The sequence below is a fragment of the Capricornis sumatraensis genome, chromosome 11 (assembly GCF_032405125.1).
Source record: "Capricornis sumatraensis isolate serow.1 chromosome 11, serow.2, whole genome shotgun sequence".
In the NCBI taxonomy this organism is placed as follows: domain Eukaryota; kingdom Metazoa; phylum Chordata; class Mammalia; order Artiodactyla; family Bovidae; genus Capricornis; species Capricornis sumatraensis.
This window is the reverse complement of record NC_091079.1, coordinates 52,785,786-52,811,391: the sequence shown is the minus strand read 5'-3', so window position 1 is coordinate 52,811,391 and position 25,606 is coordinate 52,785,786. Positions and strand designations below refer to the sequence as shown.

Below are 25,606 nucleotides of genomic sequence, written 5' to 3'. Positions count from 1 at the left end.
CACACCATTTTCAGAGGCCACCTCAGGCTGCTTACTGGAAAACCCTAAATGTTATTTTTTCCCCAACTTTTTTTTTTTGGGCCATGTCTAAGAGACTTGTGAGATTTTTTTTCTCCGACCAGGGGTGGAAACTGGGCCCTCAGCAGTGGAAGCACGAAGTGTTAGCCACTGAACCACCAAGGAATTTCCCCTCAACATTTTAATTTGAACATTTTTAAATATAGAGAAAGTTGAAAGAGTTTTGCAGTGAACACCTATATACCTATGTTTAGGCGCTGGTCAGTAATAGTCTTTAAGTTTTGATGTTAGCAGATGTTAAATATTTTAGATGTTTGAAGGAAATAATTATGAATGTGACAAAGATTTAGCTATAAGGTGCTGATTGATGTCCAAGCATAAAATTGGAAAAATTCTGAATGTTTAATTAATCATTGTTTTTTTAATCCTGCCATTATATTAGAATCTCTTGGGAAGCTTAAAAAAAGTACTGGTGGCTGGACCCCTTCCCCCAGATTCATAATTAATTTTTCTGAGGCAGGGCTTGGGCAGTAATTCTAATATGCAGGTAAGATTGAGTACTTCTTGGATAAAAAACACATTTAGGAGTTATTATACAATAAGGAATGGGGGCTTCCCAGGTAGCTCATCTGGTAAAGAATCTCCTGTGATGCAGGAGAACCCAGTTCGATTCCTGGATTGGGAAATTCCCCTGGAGAAGGGAATGGCAACCCACTCCATTATTCTTAGCTGAAGAATCCCCATGGACAGAGGAGGCTGGCGGGCTATAGTCCATGGGGTTACAAAGAGGCAGACATGACTGAGTGACTAAGCACAGCACAGCACATATACAGAAATACTATGGAGCCATCAAAATGATGCTATGGAAGAATATTTATTGACATAGGAAAATGTTCAAGAAATACTGACTTGTGAAAAAAATCTTAGTTTACTGCATACTATATATAACAAGATTCTAATTTTATAAGAATGAAATTTTATATCTGCTTATAATTACTAAACAAGTATATTCCAAAAAGTTAGCAGTGGTCATCTTTGATTGATTATTTTTTCCTTCTTATTGTTTATCTGTATTTTCCAGATTTTCCATTATGAGCAAACATTTTATTCATAATAAAAATGAGTTACTTAAAAAAGATTTCCCAGGTGTTTATGAAGCTCTGCCAAAAGGCATCAATTTCTTAATGATTTGTATGAACTAGAAGTACAGAGTTTACATAAATCCTGGATGACATATCGAAATTGTCTAGATGGAACTTAAACTATTTAGAAACCCATTAGGTCAGCAGTTCCCAAACTCTGGTAACTTTGAGCCTGCTTCTGACTGGGGAGGTTATAGAGGGGACCAGGAAGCCAAGCTGCGTCTGTGGTAATTGTCACAAACCACACCTTGAAAACAGAACAGTATGAGTGTTATCAGAAATACATACCCAGGGTCTTCCCTGGCAGTCCAGTGGTCCAGCAAGATCTCACTTGCTGTGTGGCCAAACAATTAAAAAAAAAAAAAAAAAGAAATACATACCAATAAGAACAAATCACAAAACAGCTCTCAAATGATGTTTAATAGTATTATCTTCTACTTAAAAGCATTTACTTCTTATACGCCTACGAACCTTCCAGCTAGAGTCATTCATTTAGCAGGTATTTCTGGGTATTTACTGTGTGTCAGGGGCTATGCTAAGCGCTGGAATCCAGTTGTGAACAAAACAGCCTTGACGTCCGCCCACCTCTGCCTCCCTGCCACCTTCCTATCACTCCTTGGGTGATGTCTTGGTAAATTCCATCAGGTTCACTCGTTCTGTTTTCCCTTCATCTAGGTAAAGGGAATATTGACTTAGTTTGGAAAAAGGAGTCCCTTTGATTTGCATCTTCATCTCACAATGACCCACTCTGTACATATTCTTGTGATTTTCTTCTTATGTTCCTTTAGAATGTTACATCTTTGTCAGCTCAGGCTGCTGTGACAAAATACCACGGACCGGCTGGCTTATTACAGTGCTCATTTATTTTCTCACAGTCCTGGACGCTGTGAAATCTGAGATCATGTCCATCAAGGTGTTTGGTTTCTAGTGAGAGTGCTCTTCCTGGCTTGCAGACCACTGCTTTCTTCCTGCGTCCTCCTGTGGCAGAGCAGAGGGTGTGGAGGTGGAGGGGAGGAGTGCAAACTCGACGATGTCTCTTCCTCTTTCTATAAGGGTGCTAATCTCATCATGGGGACCCCACTCTCAAGACCTCATCGAAACCTAATTACGTCCCCAAAGGCAAATATACCTTCAAATACACTGGGGTCAGGGCTTCAACATATGAATTTTGGGGCACACATCACATTCAGTCATTAGTCAACTCTTGGTAATCAGGGTGAAGCATGAAAACACAAAACTGCTGAAGTCCTGTCCTTATTTATGTAGAAAAATTTGCACACACAATATAACGTGTTAGGCACACTACCACATGCATAGTGTAAAATAAAACATATGATACCTAAAACTGACATTTCAAGGGCAAACTCATAGGACTGAGTTTCCCAAACCTTCACAGTTCACAGTGCCCATAGTGTCCCAGTTCCATTCACTAAGTAATTAGGCCCAAGCAACTGCTGTTATTCAGCCGCTCAGTCTGACTCTTCGCAACACCATGGACTGTAGCATGCCAGTCTGATTGGACTGTAGCATGCCAGGCTGACTGAGCCTGCTTCTGATTGGGGAGGTTGAAGAGGGGACCAGGAAGGGTCTCCCTGTCCCTCACCATCTCCTGGAGCTTGCTCAAACCCACGTTCGTTGAATCAGTGATGCCACCCAGCCATCTCATCCTCTGTCGCCCCCTTTTCCTCTGCCTTCAATCTTTCCCAGCATCAGGGTCTTTTCTACTGAGTCGGCTCTTCACATCAGGTGGCCAAAGTAGTGGAGCTTCAACTTCTGCATCAGTCCTTCAGATGAATATTCTGGGTTGATTTCCTTTAGGATTGACTGGTTTGATCTCCTTGCTGTCCAATTTGAAAAAAAAAATACACACATAAATTGAAAGAAAAATTTATATTTTTATTAAAAAAAAAAACCACCCTTAGCACAAGTAGTAATAAAATGTATGCCTGTGGGGCTCTGCTTGATTTTTTAAACCTTGGAACCAGATGGGCACTTCCACTTTCTGTTTCACACTCATTTTTGTGTGTGTGTGTGTACTTGCTTTTTATCAAGCCAACTTCCAAAAACCTAGTTTTGCAAAGACATGACACCATTGAAAGGAATGAAGCTATCTGGTGTTGAAACTGTGACCTGCCTTAGGTTAGCAGGTTGTGTCATGTCTGACGGATGTCTAGTGTCTCTCGAAAATTGAAAAAGTTCTGTGAGTTCCCTGTGGTACCCCAGAGGGTGTGGGTACATAGTCTGAGAACATTATTAAATATTTAGGGAATCTGGTTCGTGTAGGATCATTAATTCCATAAATGAACAGAAACTGGTATTATCCTTAGATTTGGTTACTTAAGAGGGTTGAAAGACCAATCACTGAATCGGCCTTTTAAAGATGCTCCATGGGATTCTCCAGGCAAGAATACTGGAGTAGGAAGCCATTCCCTTCTCCAGGGGATCTTCCCAACCCAGGGACTGAACTCAGGTCTCCCGCATTGCAGACAGATTCTTTACCATCTGAGCCACCAAGGAAGCCCCTCAAAGATGCTCAATAATTCCTGAATTGTAGGATGTTACTAAGTTTTATGAAAAGTTTTTTTTCTTTTCTCAGAACTCTAAATGTGCTTGGAGAAATAAAATAAGGAATACTGGAGAAAACGGTTGTTGTTTCTTCTCCTTTTGGTCGCCCTGCAGCATGTGGGGCCTTAGTTCCCCGACCAGGGATGGAACTTGTGCCCCCTGTAGAGGAAGCACGGAGTCTTAACCACTGGACTGCCTCAGAAGTCTTGGAGAAGACTGTTTTTGAATTTGGAAGTTTAACAGGCATAGAATACTAAAATTGAATAATATTAGAAAACAAACACTGGCTTTCTGCAAGGTCTTAACTATCCTTGTACCAGAAAAGAAAACTTAGTCATCGAGAGTCCATTGAACATAGAAAACGTGCAACCACTGACCTTATTCTGTGGCTCAGGGCAGACAGAAGCCACTGTTCCCTACCAGGGAGTGGTTTCCCAGGACTGGGCAAGTGGGTATGAGAAGGAGTGGGATTTGCAGGCATTCCTAGTCAGGCTACCTGCCCTGGAATGGTGCTTGCTGGTGACTCAGCAAAAAAGGATTCCTGGCTATTCTGGGCAAGGTTGGGAGGAGCCTGAGGGTGTGGTCCTTCTGGGAGGGGACAGTTGGCACAGATGCTGCTGCTGCTTTTTTTTCTCTTGCTACACTGAGTGGCATGTGGACTTTTAGGTCCCCTACCAGGGATCAAGGGCCTCACAGGTGGTGCTAATGGTAAAGAACCCACCTGCTAATGCAAGAGACACGAGAGACTTGGGTTCAGTCCTTGAGTCAGGAAGATCCCCTGGAGGAGGGCATGGCCACCCATTACAGTATTCTTGCCTGGAGAATCCCATGGACCAAGGACAGGCTACGGTCCATGGAATTGCAAAGAGCTGGACATGACTGAAGTGACTTAGCACGCATCACAGTCTAGAACATCAACTCACTTATTTATTATTTCAGCCTCCTACCATGTGACAGGCACTTTGCTAAACATTGAAAATAAAAGGATAAAATATGAAGTCTGGGATCTTACTTTTTTTAATGGCTCCAGTCTTGTGGAATTGCAATTCAATATTAATTTTTTATTAAAAAAATTATCTTTCTTAGAACCACTTGGTTTTGCAACTCTCAATTGTGCATTCAGACTGCATCTTTCACTTTTTTTTTTTTTTTTTTTTAACTTTAAGAGTTCTAGCGAATGAGGTTGGAGCAAAGTGCTTGGAGTTCTTTGTCATCCTGCTCTCATCATGAGTATGTTTGAATTGTTCTGTAGGAATCTATCATTCTGGAACTAACATTGGCATATCCATGGCAGTCTTGTACTAAGGAGCAAAATAAAAAGTCCTGAATGGGATTAAATGGGTCCTTTATTTTCCACGACAGAGAGATTTGCATTAGACCAGTATTCATTAAATGAACAAAAAGTATACTCAGTGACGACTGGATGCATTTTTAAATGGGTTAATCTCTGGGTCAGCTGAACAGATTTCTGGGAATCTTTTGCCAAAAGCCCTCAGGCTTAAATGTATGGTGAGTGGGGTGGGGATTTTATCCTTTTCTAGGTTAGTTGATTTCACTCTTAAACTGGTAACAATAAAGAGGTATTCAAGAAGAGGCTGTTTAAAGTGAAGAAGAAGGTTTGTCTAATATACGGTTTGTTCATAAGTTTAATCCTCCTAGAGAAAGCTAGGATTTTTCTCTCATTAAAAGTTTGTTAAGCCAGTGAAATATTTGGGGATATCATTTATGGTTTATGAAATTTACTTTGATTAAATGTGCATAATACTTTCAGACACTTTGTATTCCCAAGTCACTTTATGGTTGCTGCTGTAGTTTTGTCAGTAATGCAGGTTTTTAGTGATTTTTCCCATTGCTTTTTTTTTCCTCCTGTGTTTATGTTGCCTTCTGAACTGTTTCTATCATAAACCATGTCAGCTCCTGGGTTAGAAGTGTGGGAGTTGGGAAGAGAAATTATAGTCAATTTCTATAAACCTATGCTGAGTCAGCATCATTTTTACAGCTGATAAATTTAATCCCAGTGGTATCACGTGTTCTTCAAAATGGCTAATGCTCTTTGAAAGGCAAGCATATCAGGACATTTAAAAAGTTTGAAAAGTGAAAGTGAAAGTCAAAGTCACTCAGTCATGTCTGACTCTTTGTGACCTGGTGGACTATCCAGTCCATGGAATTCTCCAGGCCAGAATAGTGGAATGGATAACCTTTCCCTTCTCCAGGGGATCTTCCCAACCCAGGGACTGAACCCAAGTCTCCCACTTTGCGGCGGATTTGTTGCCAGCTGAGCCATCAGTTCGGTTCAGTCACATCCTACTCTTTGCAACCCCATGGCCTGCAGCACGCCAGGCTTCCCTGTCCATCATCAACTCCTGGAGTTTACTCAAACTCATGTCCATGGAGTCAGTGATGCCCTCCAACCATCTCATCCTCTGTTGTCCCCATCTCCTCCTGCCTTCAATCTTTCCCAGCATCAGGGTCTTTTTCTATGAATCAGTTCTTCACATCAGGTGGCCAGCGTATTGGAGTCTCAGCTTCAGCATCAATCCTTCCAATGAATATTCAGGGTTGATTTCCTTTAGGATTGACTGGTTGGATCTCTTTGCAGTCCAAGGGACTCTCAAGAATCTTCTCCAACACCACAGTTCAAAAGCATCAGTTATTCGGCATTCATCCTTCTTTATAGTCCAGCTCTCACATTCATACATGACTACTGGAAAAACCTATCAGGGAAGCTTAAATGTGATTAATCTGGACTTGTAATTTTATTTATTTATTTAAAACAATTTTTATAGGAGTATAATTGATTTACAATGTTATGTTTCAGGTGTACAGCAAAGTGAATCTGTTATACAAATACAAATATCCACTCTTTTTTAGATTCTTTTCCCATATAGGCCATTACAGAGTATTGAGTAGAGTTCCCACTGCTATACAGTATGGACCTGTCATTTTAAACATTAGAGCTGATATGAAGAACATAAATTATTTATTAAACACAGCTCTTTAGAAGTGCTTTTTATTTTCCTAAGAAACAGGAATAACAATAATATGAAATCATATAAAATACTCCTGTAGGAATTTTTTTTTCATTAAGCACAAAGCAACTTGGTTAGCCAGGCTTTCCTAGTGGCTCAGACGGCAAAGAATCCGCCTGCAACAGAAGACCTGGCTTCCATTCCTGTGTTGGGAAGATCCCCTAGAGAAGGACATGGCAAACCACTCCAGTATTCTTGCCTAGAGAATCCCATGAACGGAGGAGCCAGGCAGGTATAGTCCACAGGGTCACATAGAGTGGGACACAACTGAAGTGATTCAGCACGCACACACACAACTTGGTTAACCAAAACAGTGCTGTATCATTTTCTTCTCTAAGCTTTAATCCTTTAGGACCCGAATATTTATTCACTTCCTTTTCTCTTAATCACAAGTTAATTTACAGGACCCCGGTGAGCTCATAGAGTCTTTCTTTTGGAAACTGTAATAATAAATGTAAAAATCGTCAGCATCTATTATGTTACTTTTGTGCATCGCAAAACCTGCACAGCCTTCTCCTGTGGTCCTACATGGAGATGCTCTTGCCTGGATGTGTGCAGCTTCCCCAGGTGGGAGCTGGGGACCATCTACTCCCCAGGGAGCACAGGCAATCTTCATGGCAGGAATCTTAGTCTCACAGCGATTAGAATTGAAAACAGAGGGACTGTTCTTTTTCTTCTGTTTCTTGATTTAATTCTTTCTCTTTCCTTCTCTCTTTCCCTCTCATAGTTGATATTTTTGCTTTTCTTAAAAATTCAAAACTATTATGGGAATTTTCTAATATGCAAAAAAATTGAAAGTATAATAAGAGCTCATATATCCACCATCTTTAATAATGGCTAGCATTTTATCATATTTGCTTTATATCTATTTATTTCAATTTAAAAATTATTTGTGGTAATATATCCCACTAAGAAATATATAGGCCAAATGTCATTGAAACATGTATACTATCATGTAAAAATCGAATCACCAGTCTATGTCCGATGCAGGATACAGCATGCTTGGGGCTGGTGCATGGGGATGACCCAGAGGGATGTTGTGGGGAGGGAGGTAGGAGGGGGGTTCATGTTTGGGATTGCATGTACACCCATGGTGGATTCATGTCAATGTATGGCAAAACCAATACAGTACTGTAAAGTAAAAAAAAGTAAAAAAAAAAAAAAAGAAAGAAATATATAGGCCAACTGTATGTTCCAAAAGTTACTTGAGTGACTTACCTAGTGGTGGGTCCAGTGATTAAGACTTTGTGCTTCCAGTACAGGGGATGAGGGTTCAATCCCCATTCGGGGAACTAAGAGCCCGCATGTCTCAGGGCCAAGAGATAAAAAAATTAAATTGAAGATAAATAAATAAATAAAACTCACTTGAATTTACTTTTTGCTTTGTGTCAATATGATAACTCATTTGATATAGAATTAAGTTCGTTTCTTTTTCTTCTCAATTTTAGGGTTGCTATCTCTTTGATTTAATCTGTTCTTCGAACATTCAAAACATTTATATGGGTCAGAAATCAAAACTGTGTGTAAAAAGTTCTATTCAAGATAGTTTGGCTTCCCTCTCTCTCCTTTCTCCTGTTCCCTACTCTGCACCTCCCTCTGCTGACTTGCTAACTCTTTTCAGTATTCATTTCTGGTTTATCTTCCCAGAGTTTTTGGAAAAATAAGCTAAATTTAAAATTATATACAATAGGATATTACTCAGGCATTAAAAGCAATGAAATAATGTCATTTTCAGCAAAATGGATGGACCTAGAGAGTGTCATGCGGAGTGAAGTAAGTCAGACACAGAAGGAGAATTATTGTATGATACCTGTTATAAGTGGAATCTAAAAAGAAATGATACAAAATGAAATTCTGTGTGCACCTATTAATTGTTACCTTTTTGCTAAATAAATGAAACTTTTTTATGAGACATATTGCTTATAATTGAAAGTCCTTGGTTGTGGAGGTATAATGACAACGGAAACTTGAGGCTGCCTGTTTGCATGAGTTCTTTTTACAAAATATGGAAAATGAAGATTTTAAAAAGGACATTTTCTTCCAGATGTTTGAAATCAGAAACATAAAACAAAATAAATCTTTTAGTACTAAATGAAAAAAAACACATATGTATGTGTATATATACATAGATATACATATTTCTTATTTGATCTTTTTTACATAAGATGTAGCATTTGATATGTACTGTGGTACATTTCTTTCACTTAATGTATACTGGAAACCACTCAAATCACTCCTTATCAGTACATAGAAATCTTACTTATTCTTTTTCATGACTCAATATACTTTATTGTGTGGGTAGTTTATTTAATCAGTTCCTTACTGTGAACATTTAAGTGTTTCCAATATTTTGCTATTACAAACAATTTTAAAATGACTAAATGCAAAACTGTTGTTTAGTGTTAATCTATCTATGGGATAGCTTCCTAGAAGTGAGATTGCTGGGTCTAACGGGAAGTGTTTCTGTAATTTACTACCACCAGCAATGTGTGAAACTGCTGGTTTCCCCACAACGTCACAGGACTGGGCTTTGCCAAGCTTTTGGATTTTTGCCCATCTGATACGTGAGAAATTATGCCTCAGTATAGTTTTAGTTTACATTTCTGTTCTTTTGAGTAGAAGTTAAGCATCTTTTTCACATGTTAACAAGCAAATGGACTTTTTTTCTGAAAACTGTTTAAGCTTTTATTTTTTCTATAGGGATTTTGTCTTTTATCTCAAATTTGAAGAACTTTCCACATATTAGTTCTTTGTGATGTAAAGTTGTAAATATTTTCTCACAGATCATCATTTTGTTTTTCTGACTTTTTCGTGTGATTGCATTTTTTTCTGTTGTGTAATTTGCTTTTGAAATGGCAAAAGTAACGTAACAACATTTTCAAAGAAAAAAGCCCCATATAGTTTCAAGAGAACTTTTTATTTTGCAAATTCCCTCCTAGATATGTCCATATTCATGTTTCAGTCAGTTCAGTCACTCAGTTTTGTCTTACTCTTTGCAACCCCATGGACTGCAGCACGCCAGGCTTCCCTGTCCATCATCAACTCCTGGAGCTTACTCAAACTCATGTCCATGCAGTCAGTGATGCCATCCAACCATCTCATCCTCTGTCGTCCCCTTCTCCTCCCGCCTTCAATCTTTCCCAGCATCAGGGTCTTTTCCAATGAGTCAGTTCTTTTCCAGTAGGTGGCCAAAGTATTGGAGTTTCAGCTTCAGCATCAGTCCTTCCAATGAATATTCAGGACTGATTTCCTTTAGAACGGATTGGTTGGATCTCCTTGCAGTCCAAGGGACTCTCAAGAGTCTTCTCCAACACAAGAGCATCAATTCTTTGGTGCTCAGCTTTCTTTATAGTCCAACTCTCACATCCATATATGACTACTGGAAAAACCATAGCTTTGACTAGATCGACCTTTGTTGGCAAAGTAATGTCTCTGCTTTTTAATAAGCTGTCTAGGTTGGTCATGGCTTTTCTTCCAAGGAGTAAGTGTCTTTTAATTTCATGGCTGCAGTCACCATCTGCAGTGATTTTGGAGCCCCCCCAAAATAAGGTCTCTCACTGTTTTCGTTGTTTCCCCATCTATTTGCCATGAAGTGGTGGGACCAGATGCCATGATCTTAATTTTCTGAATGTTGAGTTTTAAGCCAACTTTTTCACTGTCCTCTTCTTTCACTTTCATCAAGAGGCTCTTTAGTTCTTCGCTTTCTGCCATAAGGGTGGTGTCATCTGCCTTTCTGAGGTTATTGATATTTCTTCTGGCAGTCTTGATTCCAACTTGTGCTTCATCCAGCCTGGCATTTTGTATGATGTACTCTGCATATAATACCAGACCACCTGACTTGCCTCTTGAGAAATCTGTATGCAGGTCAGGAAGCAACAGTTAGAACTGGACATGGAACAACAGACTGGTTCCTTGTCACCCTGCTTATTTAACTTCTATGCAGAGTACATCATGAGAAACGCTGGACTGGAAGAAACACAAGCTGGAATCAAGATTGCCAGGAGAAATATCAATAACCTCAGGTATGCAGATGACACCACCCTTATGGCAGAAAGTGAAGAGGAACTAAAAATCCTCTTGATGAAAGTGAAAGAGGAGAGTGAAAAAGTTGTCCTAAAGCTCAACATTCAGAAAAGGAAGATCATGGCATCCGGTCCCATCACTCCACGGGAAATAGATGGGGAAACAGCAGAGACAGTGTCAGACTTTATTTTTTTGGGCTCCAAAATCACTGCAGATGGTGACTGCAGCCACGAAATTAAAAGATGCTTACTCCTTGGAAGAAAAGTTATGACAAACCTAGATAGTGTATTCAAAAGCAGAGACATTACTTTGCCGACTAAGGTCCGTCTAGTCAAGGCTATGGTTTTTCCTGTGGTCATGTATGGATGTGAGAGTTGGACTGAGAAGAAGGCTGAGCGCCGAAGAATTGATGCTTTTGAACTGTGGTAATGAGAGTCCTTTGGACTGCAAGGAGATCCCACCAGTCCATTGTGAAGGAGATCAACCCTGGGATTTCTTTGGAAGGAATGATGCTAAAGCTGAAGCTCCAGCACTTTGGCCACCTCATGCGAAGGGTTGACTCACTGGAAAAGACTCTGATGCTGGGAGGGATTGGGGGCAGGAGAAGAAGGGGACGACAGAGGATGAGATGGCTGGATGGCATCATGGACTCGATGGACGTGAGTCTGAGTGAACTCCGGGAGATGGTGATGGACAGGGAGGCCTGGCGTGCTGCGATTCATAGGGTTGCAAAGAATCGGACATGACTGAGCGACTGAACTGAACTGAACTGAACTCTGCATATAATTTAAACAAACAGGGTGACAATATACAGCCTTGACATACTGCTCTCCCAGTTTGGAGCCAGTCTGTTGTTCCATGTCCAGTTCTAACTGTTGCTTCTTGACAGGCATACAGATTTCTCAGGAAGTAGGTCAAGTGGTCTGGTATTCCCATCTCTTTCAGAATTTTCCACAGTTTGTTGTGATCCACTCAGTCAAAGGCTTTGGCGTAGTCAATAAAGCATAAATAGATGTTTTGAATGAAGAGACGGAGCCAAAGCAAAAACAACACCCAGTTGTGGCTGTGACTGGTGATGAAAGGAAAGTCTGATGCTGTAAAGAGCAATATTGCATGGGATCCTGGAATGTTAGATCCATGTTTAGCTATGATCAATTCTAATTACTGGTCACATCTTTTGTCACTTAAAATTAGAAGATAAACCACTGGCTGGACCAAATTCTGACCAATTTGGTAATGTCTTAAAAAGGAATGAGCCTGCACCAGTGCCCGGAATCCTGATTCATTTCCTCCCAAGGTCACTGGAAGTTGTTTGCAGGCGAGAATCAAATCCTCCCCAGCACCTGGAAGGCTGAGTCAGTTCTCCGGCCAACAACAACTGTATGCCAGAGTTCCATTTGTTGTCTTGGAACTAGTTAACTCCCCATGGCTTTTATGTCTGTCCCTAGCCACCACTGATGCCAGGGTTGGAAGGCTGTCTGCTGTTTCCTAGCCTCTTATTTCAATATGATTGTGCTTCTGTCCTACATACAACCATTTCTCTCCTCTCTTCTCTCTCTCTATATATTTATTTATTTTCCTGAGCCATAAGTGGATTTCCATTCTCTCCTCCAGGGGATCTTCCCAACCCAGGGATCGAACCCAGGTCTCCTGCATTGCAGGTGGATTCTTTACCAGCTGAGCTACCAGGGAAACCCAAGATATGACCTTTTATTAAAAAATCTTTTTATTTGACTGTGCCATGTCTTAGTTGCAGTGTGTGGGATCTAGTTCCCTAACCAGGAATCTAACCTAAGCCCCATACATTGGGAGTATGGAGTCTTAGTCACTGGACCACCAGGGAAGTCCCAGTTATGACCTTTTATACTCAACAAATACAGTTAACAATAGTGTGGAGATAATTTACTCCATGTCTAAATCTGTCTAACAGACTATTTCTATTGGAAGTGGAGGGGGTTAGGGATCTCCTCATACCCAATCTTTTTATTTTTAAATATTTTATTCATTTATTTTTTTTCACCACACTGTGCAACTTATGGAATCTTAGATTCCCAGTCAGTGATTGAACCACAGCCCTCAGTCTTGAGAACACAAAGTCTAAATCATTGGAGAGCCAAGGAATTCCCCACACTCAATCTTTCTTTAAAATATTTTTCTTTGGCAAGTGGGAGGTGAGCAGATTCATAATTCCAAATAAATACACAATATAATGTGTTTTTTTAATTTAAAGCTTGAAGCTCTTTTTGATATAACAAACATCATGGGCATCTAAATAATCTGTAGAAAACACAGTGAGCTCATTTTTATTTCTTATTTTTAGAAAGATAGTTACATAATGAGTCTAGTCACATCTTAGTTTGAGTGAGCATTTTTCTTGTCCTGTACTGCTGCTGCTGCTGCTGCTGCTAAGTCGCTTCAGTCGTGTCCGACTCTGTGCGACCCCATAGACAGTAGTCCACCAGGCTCCCCCATCCCTGGGATTCTGCAGGCAAGAACACTGGAGTGGGTTGTCCTATACTACTTCTTTATTAAATGGGAGAATATATTTTTGGGTGGCCATTAGTTACTGAAAGATGATGATATAGATGACACCTCACTTCTTGGGGGGTCTCTATTTTTCCTTCTTGGCTGCATTGTGAGGCTTGTGGGATCTTGGTTCCCTGACCAGGGGTTGAACTCATGCTCCCTGCAGTGAAAGTGCAGTGTCCTAACCCCTGGACTGCCATGGAATTTCCTCTATTTCTTCTTTAATTCCAATATTATAGAAGATTTTTTTTTTCTAGAAGAATTTTTAAAGCCCTGATATTAGTGATAGTGGGACCTTAATGTCAAACCATCATGTTGACACCTTACACGTGTACACTTTTTGTTATTATAATTTCATAACACTGTAAAAGATTTTTAAAAATAAATACAATATATACTGATACACATCACCCCTCCCTACCCAAACAAAAAACAAAACCTGAACAGTGGGGCCTTGTATCAATACAACATGTTCACAGATATTTTTGCATATGTCAACTTGTTGGACTCTGGCTAGTTATTCCTCTGACAATAGGTTAGTTAACAGTTATTGAGATATAATCGATATATAACGTTGGATAAGTTTAAGGCATGCCTGTTCATTATTGAGTCATGTCCAACTCTTTGTAACCATGGACTGTAGCCCACCAGGCTCCTCTGTCCATGGGATTCTCCAGGCAAGAATACTGGTATAGGTTACCATTTCCTTCTCCAGAAGAAGGTGTACAATGTAGTGATGTGATATGTGTGTATATTGAGAAATGATTGCCATAGTAAGATTAGTTAATGCATCTGTCTTCTCACATAGTTATCCCTCCACTTTTTTTGGCGATGAGAACTTTTAAGATTGGCTACTTTCAAGTGTTTAATACAATACTATTAACTATAGCCATCATGTTGCTCATTCAGTTCAGTTCAGTTCAGTTGCTCAGTCATGTCCAACTCTGCGACCCCATGAATCATAGCACGCCAGGCCTCCCTGTCCATCACCAACTCCCGGAGTTTACCCAAACTCATGTCCATCGAGTCAGTGACGCCATCCAACCGTCTCAGCCTCTGTCGTCCCCTTCTCCTCCTGCCCTCAATCTTTCCCAGCATCAGGGTCTTTTCAAATAAGTCAGCTCTTTGCATTAAGTGGCCAAAGTATTGGAGTTTCAGCTTCAATATCAGTCCTTCCAATGAATACTCAGGACTGATCTCTTCTAGGATGTTGCTCATTCAGTTCAGTTCAGTTCAGTTCAGTCACTCAGTCATGTCCGACTCTTTGCGACCCCATGAATCGCAGCACGCCAGGCCTCCCTGTCCGTCACCATCTCCCGGAGTTCACTCAGACTCACGTCCATCGAGTCCGTGATGCCATCTAGCCATCTCATCCTCGGTCATCCCCTTCTCCTCCTGCCCCAATCCCTCCCAGCATCAGAGTCTTTTCCAATGAGTCAACTCTTCACATGAGGTGGCCAGAGTACTGGAGTTTCAGCTTTAGCATCATTCCTTCCAAAGAAATCCCAGGGTTGATCTCCTTCACAATGGACTGGTTGGATCTCCTTGCAGTCCAAGGGACTCTCATTACCACAGTTCAAAAGCATCAATTCTTTGGTGCTCAGCCTTCTTCAGAGTCCAACTCTCACATCCATACATAACTACTGGAAAAACCATAGCCTTGACTTGATGGACCTTAGTCGGCAAAGTAATGTCTCTGCTTTTTTTTTTTTTTTTGCTTTTGAATATACTATCTAGGTTGGTCATAACTTTTCTTCCAAGGAGTAAGCATCTTTTAATTTCATGGCTGCAATCACCATCTGCAGTGATTTTGGAGTCCCCGAAAATAAAGTCTGACACTGTCTCTGCTGTTTCCCCATCTATTTCCCGTGGAGTGATGGGACCGGATGCCATGATCTTAGTTTTATGAATGTTGAGCTTTAAGCCAACGTTTTCACTCTCCTCTTTTACTTTCATCAAGAGGCTTTTTAGTTCTTCTTCATTTGCCATAAGGGTGGTGTCATCTGCATACCTGAGGTTATTGATATTTCTCCTGGCAATCTTGATTCCAGCTTGTGTTTCTTCCAGTCCAGCGTTTCTCATGATGTACTCTGCATAGAAGTTAAATAAGCAGGGTGACAATATACAGCCGTGATGTACTCCTTTTCCTATTTGGAACCAGTCTGTTGCTCATTAGATCCCCAGAAATTTTTCATTTTATAACTGCAAATTTTTATTCATTGGCCACCTTCCCTCACATCCCTGCCCCAACAGCCAACCAGCCTACTCTTGGTTATTTTTTTTAGATCCCACATATAATTGATAGCATATAGCAGTTGTCTTTCTCTGTCATAATGCTCTCAAGGTCCATCTATGTTGTCACAAATGGCAGGATTTCATTCTTTTTTATAGCTAAGTAATATTCCACCATATACACCACATTTTCTTTATCCATTCATTTGTTGATAGACACATAGGCTGTTCCCATGTCTTGGATATTATAAACAATGCAGCAATGAATATGAGAGTTCAGCTATCTATTTGAGATTGTGATTTAATTTCCTTTGGATATGGCTTCCCTGGCGGTTCAGTCAGTAAAGAATCTGCCTGCAATGCAGAGACCTGGGTCCAATCCCTGAGTCAGGAAGATCCCCTGGAGGAAGGCATGGTAACTGCCTGGGAAATCCCATGGACGGAGGAGCCTGGTGGGCTACAGTTCATGGGGTTGCAAGACATGACTTGCAACACCATCGGACATGACTTAATGGCTAAACCACTAACCACCAATACACTTGGAAGTGCAATTGGTATTTCTATTGTTAAGTTTTTGAGGAACATCCATACTGTTTTCCACAGTGGCTGCACCAACTTACACTCCCACCGACAGTGCATAAGTGTTTCCTTTTCTCTACATTTTACCAGCACTTGTTATCTCTTGTCTTTTTTTCCCCTTCATTAAAAAAATTGAGATATAATTATTGTATTAATAAAATGTTACATTGGTTTCAAGTGTACAACAGAATTCAGTAGATGTTTATATTGTGGAATATTTACTACAATAACTACTTGTGACTCTTTGCAAGCCCATGGACTATATAGTCCATGGAATTCTCCAGGCCAGAATACTGAAGTGGATAGCCTTTCCCTTCTCCAGGGGATCTTCCCAACCCAGGGACTGAACCCAGGTCTCCCCCATTACAGGTGGATTCTTTACCAGCTGAGCCACAAGGGCAGCCCAAGAATACTGCAGTGGGTAGCCTATCCCCTCTCCAGCGGATCTTACCAACTCAGGGATTGAACTGGAGTCTCATGCATTGCAGGCAGATTCTTTACCAACTGAGCTATCAAGGAAGCCCGCAATAACTATAGCTAAAATCAATCACCACATCTTCTGTCTTTTTGATTATAGCCATTCCAACAAGTGTGAGATGATGTGTCATTGTGGTTGGTTTTGATTTGTATTACCCTGGTAGTGATGTTGACTCTTTTTACATACCTTTTGGCAATTGTATGTCTTCTTTTGGAGACATGTTTGCTTAAGTCTTTTTTTTCTTTTTTAAAGTCAAATTTATTTATATTTGCTATTGGGTTGTATAAGTTTCTTTCATATTTTGGATTTTAACCTCATATCAGATATGTGGTTTACAAATACTTTCTCCCATTCTGTAAGTTGCCTTTTCATTTTGTTGATTGTTTCCTCTGCTATGCAGAACATTTTTAGTATGATGTAGGACTCCCTGGTGGCTCAGAGGTTAAAAAGCGTCTGCCTGGAATGCAGGAGACCCGGGTTCGATCCCTGGGTTGGGAAGATACCCTGGAGAAGGAAATGGCAACCCACTCCAGTAACTCTTGCCTGGAAAATCCCATGGAGGGAGGAGCCTGGTAGGCTACAGTCCATGGGGTCGCAAAGAGTCGGACACGACTGAGCTAGAAAATTGTAGAAAAATTGTAATTGTAGATCCACTTGTTTATTTTTGCTTTTGTTACTCACACTTTCAGTGTCATAGCCAAAAAATCATTTCCATTGGAAAATCATTTCCAATGTCAAGGAGCCTTTTTTCTTATGTTTTCTTCCAGGAATCTTAAAACTTCAGGCCTTACATTTAAGTCCTTAATCCATCTTGAGTTAATTTTTTTTTAAGATTTTTTTTTGGGGGGGGGGGATGTGGACCATTTTTTAAGTCTTTATTGAATTTGTTTCAATCATGTTTCTGTTTTATGTTTCGTTTTTTTGTCCTCTAGTCATGTGAGGATCTTAGCTCCCCAACCAGGAATTGAACTCACCGCCTGCATTGAAAGGTGAAGTCTTAACCACTGGACTGCCAGGGAAGTCTCCTATTTTGAGTTAACTTTTGTGAGCGGTGTAAGATAGGGGTCCATTTTCATTCTTTTCATGTGAATATTGAGTTTTTTCATCACCATTTATCGAAGAGACCATCTTTCCCCCAGGCTACCCAGGTGGCTCAGTGGGTAAAGAATCTCTCCGTAATGCAGAAGATGTTGGAGTTGCAGGTTCGATCCCTGGGCCGGAAAGATCCCCAAGAGGAGCACATGGCAGCCCACTCCAGTATTCTTGCCTGAAGAATCCCATGGATAAAGGAGCCTGGTGGGTTACAGTCCCACAGAGTCACAAAGAGTTGGATGTGACTGAAGTGACTGAGCATGCACACACATCTATTCCCCACTGAGTGTTCTTGGCTCCCTTGTCAGGTATGGGTTGGCCATATATGAAAACTTGAAACCTTCATCCAAAATCTTCTTAATTTAGTTCTATGGTTGCACAAACTAAGATAAGAACAGAATAGAATGTGTCAACTTTACAATTCTTACTGTTTATTCATGTCTAAATGTCTATGATAAACTGTTTCACACGTGGACCTAAGAGTTTGTATAAAATCTTTTCACCATTTTTCTTTTCACTTGGGAGATTACTATAGTAGTCCACAAAGCAGAATCATTATTCTGAAAAATAAGTGAAAACTGCTTACAGTGTTCTTAATTAAAATGAAGAGTGAATCCTGGCTGGGGCCGGGGGGCGGTATTTCTGTCTTAATGAAGCTTCATTCACTTGTCTCATTAAAAAGCTTTGTTTAAAAAAACAGTCCCACTTGCTGGTATGTTAAACTAGGATTTTCCTTCTGCCTATGCTGTATAAACCACTGAGGGTGATTTTTATAATCCGAAGGTAATGTATTTTTTCCCTTGATGTTCTTGCCGGAGGCATTCTCTCCCCTGTTATGACCAGTATTATAACAGCGTTCTATTTTTGTCTCTCCAGATTGGAGTAAGAGTAGATGAAGAATGGAAAATAGGGCTCCTTTGTTTGGAGCTTCGCAGTTATCCTGAGTGTATAATTTCTGAAACTAGACAGAGCCAAAGGGCACTCTGAGTCCTTTAACAACAGCCGAAAGAGATCATTTTCCTTTGCTGCTCTATCATTAGTGTTTTCTCTTCGCATGATTCAAAAAACTGATCCTCACAGCTGCTTGGACAGTCCACCTGCCCCAGAAAAATCATTTTGAGACTGTTCATTACTTCACTGCTTACTGTGCTGTTCAACCAGTTCTTGGTTTTCCATGCTAATGAATGTTAACTGAGAATCCCCCAGGGTCCATTTTAGCCAGTAGTGTCAGTTTTTCCTTCATCTGACCGCCTGTGAGCATTGCTCACAAGAATGGGCACGATGAATGAGGTTGCGTTGAATCTCTTTTGTTTCCCCTGTCCTCCCTCTTAAGCGCCAGCTTCAAAGGATATTGTCGTGTGTTTTCATTGATTCCTTTGTCCCCTCCCATTTAAAAATATGGTGAGTGTCTTTCTGAAGCTTCCTTCTCTCTGCTGTAGTCTTTTACGACTTGTTAATCAACTGATTTTCATTTTTTTCCGTCTGGCTGCTCCAGCATCCCCTTTATCCTTGTGTCCTTGATCAACACCTAACGGTTGAAATTCCCCAGGGCATCTTAATCTCCTTGCTTTTCTGAGGGGGTTTGGACAAAGGGATCCATGGCTATAGATTCGGGGACTGTGTCTGACAATCAAGCTGGTTGCCCGAGTTTGTCTCCGACTCCATGTACCTCCCTAATTTAGGCATAGCTCACTTTCATCTCATCCAGAACTGCCGTGATGTCTCCTGGTCAACCTGGCCATAGAGTGTGGTACCCTAGTCAAATCTTTCCTGGCTCTATTCCATGCACTCATGCAACCTTTTTCTTCTCAACTTGGTTTTTCCCATCACTGAATCTCATTTCTCAGGGCCTTATTCTAAAAATATACTTTATTTTTAGAGCAGTTTTAATTTTATGTATTTATTTCTGGCTACATCATGCAGAACTTCCCTGACCAGGTATTGAACCTGTGCCTCCTGCAGTGGAAGCTTAGAGCCTTAACCACCAGACTAGCAGGGAAGTCCTGAGGCCTTACTGTTGAGAGCCAAGACTGCCTCACCATGTTGGCAGGCAGTTTCTGTGGGCCAGCTCCAGGAGGCTGACCTTGGTCTCTACACTGTACATGTTTAATGCCTGGTCCCTTCTCTGTCTACCTGGTCCCTGCTGGACTTCTTTTTTCCATCTTGCTTCTTCCAGAACTTAATTTGCCAATTTAACTTCAGCCTGCATCAGGCCTATACATAGATTTCCCTTTAGCTTTCCTGGGTTCCTATTACTTACTTATCAACCAGCTTCATTTGGTTATTCACTGCGAGCCACCCTAGTTCTAGCAAGCACTGTTTCCCGTCACTGCTGTACTTGATCTGCCCTGACTTGGAAAATTTCTAATGTTAATCTGAGAAATTAACTCAGATTTCTCTTCTCTCCCTGTTCCCAAGCTGCTTCTCTGCTCAGGTCTTCTAGGATTTCTGTTAAGATGGATTTATGTTAAATTCATACCTTATACTAAGATGCCACGGCAGAGCCATAAAAAAGAGTGAAATGATGCCATTTGCAGCAACATGGGTGGACCTGGAGATCATCATACTAAGTGAAGTAAGACAGAAAAGTATTGTATGATATCGCTTTTATGAAAAATCTAAGAAAATGATACAAGTGAATTTACACAATAGAAATACTTACAGACATAGGGAACAAGCGTACGGTTATCAAAAGGGGTCCATCATTTAAGCAGTGCTACTTTATTGGCAGTTTTTGTTCTGTGTTGGATATAGTTTATGCTAGTATCTGTTTTGTGTAAGTAAAGGATTTCATGGTGGAATTTTATATTACATGCTTTTAGCTGAATTCAAATATGCATACTTGGTACCACCACCACCATCCTCACTCCCACCCTACAAAGTCCTTACTTTTTTTTTTTTTAAAACATGGTCCAGAAATGCAAGCTAAATATTTCATTTGTAGTTTAAATAAAAATGAGGTTATTGTTCTAGTGTTAGGAAAAAACTGGTTTTCTAAAAGGTGATTTGGTAGATCCAAAAAAATGTATGCTGTCCTTTGGAATCAATTTAGAGGTATAAGAAGTAATTTGACCATGTAAGATTTTAATCTAATACAGTCTTTAGACTCTCACCTCACTCTACTCTGTTTTATTTATTCATTCAATAAATAGTATGCATCTCATGCATGTCAAGTTCTGAGTTAGGTCCTGTGAACATAAAGACGAATCAGCTTCTCAAGGAGTTTTATTCTAGAAAGATGAAATGGACTGAAAATGAATGAGACAATAAGGTGTTTTTCAAAGTACCTGTAGTGCATGTTGGAGAAATAAGTAGGATGTGGTCAGCTCTTTGTGGTTGCTGGGAGAGTTGTTAGAAAAAGCTTCAGAGAGGAGGTGACTGCTGAGCTGTGTCTTAAAGAATGTCAGTGGGGGACTTTCCTGGTGGTCCAGTGGTTAAGAATCTGCTTTCCAATGCAGAGGACATGAGTTGGATCCCAGGTGGGGGAACTAATCTCACAAGCTGCTGGGCAACTAAGCCTGCACGCCGCAATTAGAGACAAACCTGCATGCTGCAACTAAGACCCAACGCAGCCAAATAAATATTTTTTTTAAAACAGTGATAAGGGGTTAGTTAAGTAAATAGTGGGGTGAGGGGTAATGCTGGTAGGACAAAACTTACCCCAGAGTTTAAATATTTATTTATTTGGCTGTGTCTCTTAGTTCCTTGACCAGGGATGGAACCTGCATCTCCTGCATGGGAAGGCAGATTCTTAACCACTGGACCACCAGGGGAGTCCCTACTCCAGAGATGAAAGAACCACTGATAGTCTAGTCTCTGGAGAAGGAAATGGCAACCCACTCTGGTATTCTTGCCTGGAAAATCCCACGGACAGAGGAGCCTGGTGGGTTATAGTCGATGGGGCCACAAAGGGTTGGAGTGAGCAACTGAACTCAGTAGTTGAATATGGCTGTGGCACAGAAGGACACCTGTGTGGAGTATTCAGTTGCTGCTGAAGCAGAAGCAGGAACGGTAACATGGTGGACACCTTTGTATTCTTCAGGGTCAGCAAGTGGGAGTCATGGCTGGGGGTGCAGACAATGGAGGAGAGAGTGTGACAAAGGGATTTTATTTTAGAAAAATGTATCCAGCAGGATGAAAAAGGACTGGGGGGAGAGGACAAGGAGAAAGGGAGGTGTAGGAGGTCATTGTAATGATAACAGGGAGAGATTATGAGAACCAAGACAAAGGCAGCCATAGTAGCAAAGGGAAATGAGTGACAGATGTAGGTTTTGGGAATGCTGAATGGTATGGGCATAAGGATGTCTGGGTTAGGATAGAGGTTAGAGAGTAAAAATCAACCATAACTCCCAGCTGGCTGGATCTATCATTGCTCTAGAACCAATGCTGTGTCTTTCCCATGCCCCAAATGTGTTGAAACCTAATATCCAAGGTGACAGTGTTAGGAGGTGGGGCCTCTGGAAGGTGATTAGATCATGAGGGTGGAACCCCCATGAATGAGACTAGTGCTCTTATCAAAGGGACCAAGAGAGGTTGTTTGGCACTTTCACCACATGAGGACATAGTGAGAAGATGGTTGTCTATGAACCAGAAAGCAGTTTCTTACCAGACACTGAATTTGCTGGTCTTGATCTTGGACTTTCCAGCTTCTAGAACTGTGAGAAGTTTCTTTGTTTCTTCCTTTTTTTTTTTTGATGGTTATGTATTTTATTCTTCATTCATGTGGATAACAATATAAGGAAAGTTTTTTAGCATACAATATAAAGTCATACATGATTTTGTTTAATTTAATATAAATATTTTTGTTGTTTAGTTGTTAAGTTGTTTCCAACTCTTGCAACCCCATGGACTCCATTGCAGCCTGCCAGGCTTCTCTGTCCATGGGGTTTCCCACGCAAGAACACTGGAGTGGGTTGCCATTTCCTTCACCAGGGTTTTCTATTGTTTATAAGCCACCCAGTCTATGGTATTCTGTTATAGCAGCCCAGATATGGACTAAGACAGTAATGATGTCTCTGTAACCATAGATTACTCTTCCCTTTGACTTTAAAAATTGCCTTCAGAGAGTATTTTATTAGAATTTAAGTAATTTGGGCTTTTGTTCATTCAGTCTGGCAAATTTTTATAGACCACCTATTTTAGGTGCTCAATACTTTAATAGATGCAAAGTTGAGATGCAAAGCTTACAATCTCATTGGATGAGCATTCCCTGGTGGTCCAGTTGTTAGGACTCGGTACTTTCACTTCTGGAGCTCAGGTTTGATCCCTGGTGGGGGAATTAAGATCCCGAAAGCCACACGGCAAAACAAAAAAAAAATCTCATATGGAAGCAAGGCATAAAAACACAAGATTCTAAGACTGTGAAATGAGACATATGAGATTAAATTAATAAAATGCAATGTATATTAAAATATTGCCATGTATCAGAAACCATTTGAAGCCATTTAAAAAATAACAGCTATTAAAAAACCCAAATAACTGTGCTTACCCATTGTAGACTCTCATTAAATACTAAGTCATAATAATAAAATAACACTAAAGAAATGATAGGTTTATATTATTTTACCAAATGAAACAATTTTTTATGCCAGAAGGGATATTAAGATCATTCGGGTCCAATGATTTCCCAACCATGGAAATCCAGAGAAGAAGAGGTGGATGTGATTTCTCACTTGAGCATTTAAATGCAAATTAAAGTCCTAGGATGCATTCCTGACTTTTGCTATCTAAATAATAGGGCCTAAAGAAGGTCTTAAAAAAATAAAATAAAAATGTAGGGCAGACTTTACATAGAGGGATGGAAACAGAAAGGACTATTTTGCTTAAAATAGAGCACCTATATTTAGGAGCTTTTAGTTTGGCATGACCTTGACATTTAAGTCAACATAGTGGTTTTAAGTCTGATTATAACCTCCATTCTTTACCTTGTGTCTCTAAACCATTCAATGGGGTTAATGCCTCTGCCACGGCAGAATGAAAACAGTAGGTTGCTACCTAAGGATTTCAAACCATTAATCTCTCGGACTCCTTGGCCAGCAACTCTTTGTGAGTAGGCACTACTGCTAATCCACAGTAATTTTATAGGACCATTCCTGTGATTAAATTAGGACTGCACCAGAAGTCTGGTCTGGGGGCTGAGGAGTCTCCTGATCTAAGCTCAAGTCTGAGAAGTTCCCTGGGGGGCCAGAGGTTAGGACTCTATACTTTCACTGCATGTCCTGGGTTTAATCCCTGATCAGGGAAGTACGATCCCACAAGCCCACGTGGATGGGCCCCACCCCCCAAAAATGTGCTGGAGTTGAGGTAACTCGACCAGAAAGAGCTCCCAGGGCCTTGTGAAAGAAGTGGAAGAGTTAGTTACTCAGTCGTGTCCAACTCTTTGCGACCCCATGGACTGTAGCCTACCAGGCTCCTGTCCATGGGATTCTTCAGGCAACGGGATTCTCCAGGCAACGGGATTCTCCAGGCAACATTATTCTTGCCTGAGTGGATAGCCTTTCCCTTCTTCAGGGGATCTTCCTGACCAAGGGATCAAACCCAGGTGTCCTGCATTGCAGGCAGTTTCTTGACTGTCTGAGCCACCAGGGAAGCCCCCTAAGGGCCTTAAGAGCTTCAAAATGTTTATTCTATGAGATGATGTAGACCAGCCAAGGGACAAGTTTCCTGGGTCTTAAGCAATGGTAGAAACCACCTTTAATAAAAATACAAAATTATGAACACAAAATTAGATGTGAAAGAGGACATTGACTTAGACTGCAAAAGAAATCCCAACAGATTATAAATTTTAAAAAAGCTAGCAATTACTATAGGCAGAAAAATAACCCAGAAGAATAACATAATATTTTTATTTTTAAAATGGAAATCTAGTTCATTTACAATGTTGTATTATAATAGTAACATAATCCTCTGTATTAATCAACTGCTAGACAAACATCTTGTTTTTTAATATTTATTTATTTGGCTGCATCAGGTCTTAGTTGTGTCATGCGAGACCTTTGAGCATCATGTGAGATCTTTTGTTGTGGTTGGGCACATGAGATCTTAGTTCCCCTACCAGGGATGGAACCCCCATCCCCCACATTGCAATCGAGTTCTTCCACCAGTGAAGTCCCTAGACAAACATCTTTGATATTTTTTTCTTCTAAATTTTGGCCATGTCAGGCAGCTTGAAGGAATACCAGTCCCTGACCAGGGATTGAACCCAGGCCATGGCAGTGAGTGCACCAAAATCCTAACTACTAGACCACCAGGGAACTCTTTCTTCCGAGTTTCTTGACTGCATACTCTGACTGTTTCTTCATTTGACAGTAATTTTAGCATATTTTCTGTACAGGGAATAAAAAGAAAACTTAGTCTTTTCTTTTGTGACTGGTTATTTTTATTATTGATAATTCAGAGAAGTTTGTTTCAGCTTTACAGTTCATTATTGATAACATGATGGAAGTTTTAGGATTGCTGTTAAATCTGGGGAAATCCCTGGTAAGAACCCATCACAAGTGAGCTGTAAGATTAGGGTTTCTGGCTTGGTACATGTGATGTTAATTTCAGATGTCAACTTGACTGGGTCATGGGGTGCTCAGACGTTTGGCTAAACTTTATTCTGGGTGTGTCTGTGAGGCTGTTTCTGGGTAAGAGTAACATTTGAATTGGTAGGCTGAGTAAAGTCAACTGGTGTCTCCAATGTAGGGGTGGGAAGATCCCCTGGAGAAAGGCATGGCAACCCACTCTAGTACTCTTGCCTGAAAAATTCCATGGACAGAGGAGCCCGACAAGTTAAAATTCATGGAATCACAAAGAGTTGGACATGACCGAGCATACAACATGCACATCCACACACAGTGTGGGTGGCCTCATTCAATCAATTGAAGATCTGAACAGAACGTTCAGATTAGAGGGGACTGCTGTTTCACTGTTTGAGCTGG

At 40.6% G+C, this 25,606-nt stretch overlaps 1 non-coding gene across 1 annotated transcript; it reads left to right on the top strand.

The window, feature by feature from the left end:
- Positions 1-17,016: 17,016 nt before the first annotated feature.
- On the top strand, positions 17,017-17,090 carry TRNAS-GGA (transfer RNA serine (anticodon GGA)). The gene has a single exon. It is a non-coding gene; the product is annotated as a tRNA-Ser (tRNA).
- The last annotated feature ends 8,516 nt before the right edge of the window (positions 17,091-25,606 follow it).